This window comes from Lipotes vexillifer, unplaced genomic scaffold (genome assembly GCF_000442215.2).
Source record: "Lipotes vexillifer unplaced genomic scaffold, Lipotes_vexillifer_v1.1 scaffold1126, whole genome shotgun sequence".
Lineage (NCBI taxonomy): Eukaryota > Metazoa > Chordata > Mammalia > Artiodactyla > Lipotidae > Lipotes > Lipotes vexillifer.
In genome coordinates, this window is record NW_006781401.1 from 398,768 (window position 1) to 401,399 (window position 2,632).

General features: G+C 40.1%; 1 protein-coding gene across 1 annotated transcript in view; it reads left to right on the plus strand.

The window, feature by feature from the left end:
- CPSF2 (cleavage and polyadenylation specific factor 2) overlaps positions 1-2,632 on the plus strand; it is a 30,968-nt gene that overhangs the window by 3,099 nt on the left and 25,237 nt on the right. The window contains exon 2 of the mRNA XM_007454715.1: positions 926-986. The gene's annotated coding sequence lies outside the window, so the exon portion shown is untranslated. The remainder of the gene's footprint in view (positions 1-925; positions 987-2,632) is intronic.

Consider the following 2,632-nt stretch of genomic DNA (forward strand, 5'->3'; position numbering starts at 1 on the left):
CGAACCCGTGTCCCCTGCATCGGCAGGCGGACTCTCAACCACTGCGCCACCAGGGAAGCCCTACTCTCCTTTTTTATCTCCTTGCTTTCTCTATCTTCTTTATCTAATCATGTACTCCAGCTAGTTTTTCTAAAATACAGAACTACCTGTATCATGTCATCTTACTTGATAAGTGATCTTAAAATGTCTCTCTGTTGCCTGTTCTCTGTTCAACAATTAGAACTGGGTCCAAAATTTCTAAGGCCTTTCATTAGCTGGCCTTTTCTATTCATTAGGGCTTTTCTTTCATTTTTTGCTTGTATGAAAGAGTGCCAGGCTACTTTTGTCACTGGTACTCTAAGTTTTTGTTTTATGCCTTTGATAATGTTGTTCCCCTGTTTTGAATAGCTTTTCCTCTTTGTCTCTTTCTGCCCACGGCCTACCAGTCCTTACCAATCGAATAATTTATGATCCCACCTCTTTTCTGATTCTCAATAACATAAGCTAATGTCAGTTTTTTAAATCTTATTTCCTAAGCCGCATATTTCAGCCCCTGATTAGAGCCAATTTCTGTTATTTATTTTTGTCTTTTATTATCTTAGTCCTATTTTTTTATGTAAGTTTAGGCTTCCTAAAATTATGACAAATTTATTTTTTTTAACAAAGAACCATATAGGGACTTCCCTGGTGGGCCAGTGGTTAAGACTGCGCTTCCACTGCTGGGGGCACTGGTTCCATCCCTGGTCAGGGAACTAAGATCCTGCATGCCTCGCCACATGGCCCCAAAAAAAAAAAAAAAAAAAAAAAAAAAAGGGAGCACATGTTATTATTCTACTTGCTCAAGATCTTCACCTTAGGGCAAGACATAGATGTTAAATACCGTAATTAAGAACAGAAGTAAATCATTATACCACATTCATGAGACTCTTATTTCTTTATTTTTTAGATTTTAAAGAACTCTTTCTTTGAATTCATGGTGTTTCATCCTACATACGACTGAGATACCAGTAAGTAAAGACTGTCCAATAAAGATACAGCTTTATTATACTACAAGCAATTGTAATAAAAATCTTTTCATCTATTGAAATCTGGGTCTGTCTGCAAAAAAGTTTTAACATGAACTCATTCACTTCTACCTGCAAGAAACTTTGTATTTTCACTTCATACTCTAAATAAAGAAAGTGGGGGATAAGGTAGATTTGAGTAGGAAAAGTTTCTCTTAGGCCATTAATATAATTGTGGTACAGGGAGATTCAAGTCCTATCCAAAACTGTACTTGTAAATATTTTTCATTTTTCATCAGATAGAGAATTAGTATCTTTATATATCATACCTTACAAATAGGAACACACCAAGTCAATATATTTTTAAAAATTAATTAATTAATTAATTTGACTGCGTCAGGTCTTAGTTGCAGCACACAGGATCTTTGTTTTGGTGTGTGGGCGGGCGCAGGCTTCTCTAGTTGCAGTGCGCGGGCTCCAGAGTGCACAGGCTTCTCTCTAGTTGTGGCACGTGGGCTCATTAGTTAGCGGCACGCAGGCTTAGTTGCCCTGTGGCATGTGGGATGTTAGTTCCCCGACCAGGGATCAAACCTGCGTTCCTTGCATTGGAAGGCGGATTCTTAACCACTGGACCACCAGGCAAGTCCCTAAGTCAATATATTTTTAATTATAACTTCTTTGTTTCAGTAACTATATGTTAAACAACCACTACGTGTAAGACATGTGCTAAAATAGTAAGGATACAAAAATAGATCAAACCTAGTCCTGCATTCAGAGAGTTCCCCCAAGCCAGAGGAAATACATGTAAATAGGTAGCTGTTAATGGTGTGGTAACAGCATTAAGCTCATTTAATACCAGCCATCTTCATTTATTCATTTAAGAAGCATTTACTGACCACCACTATGTGTTAGGCACCGTGGGGTGTTGGAATATAACTATGATCAAAATAGACCAAGTCTCTACTTTCATGGAGTCATTATTCTGGTGTGGAGGTTAAGAGGAGAGAAGGGGGGGCTTCCCTGGTGGCGCAGTGGTTGAGAGTCCGCCTGCCGTTGCAGGGGACACGGGTTCGTGCCCCGGTCCGGGAAGATCCCACATGCTGCGGAGCGGCTGGGCCTGTGAGCCATGGCCGCTGAGGCTGCGCGTCCGTAGCCTGTGCTCTGCAATGGGTGAGGCCACAACAGTGGGAGGCCCGCGTACCGCAAAAAAAAAAAAAAAAAAAAAAAAAAAAAAAAAGAGGAGAGAAGGGGATGGACAAAGTGAGTAAGTAAATAAGCAGCAAGTGCAGGTGGGCACTAAGTATTTTGAGGAAAATACACGTTATAGAATGTAACTGAGGTGGGGATGGACTTTAGGGTGGTCAGAAAATGTTTCTGAGAGAATAAACTTGAGGCAGGGAAAATAATAGCTCAAACTAGTTAGAGATCTTGGTGACAGTGGAGATAGAAAGAAATACTTGAGAAATTATTATACTTGAGAAATACAATAGAAGTAAAAATGCAGGACTTATTGATGGATACCTTAAGGTGGGATGTGAGCAACAAGTTAAGGAAGGAATCAAGGATGATGCCATCAGAGGCCAGATGGTCTTAACGCTGTGGGATTGGGTAAGATTGCCTAGAGAGGAAAGAGAAAAGAAAGTCCTGCT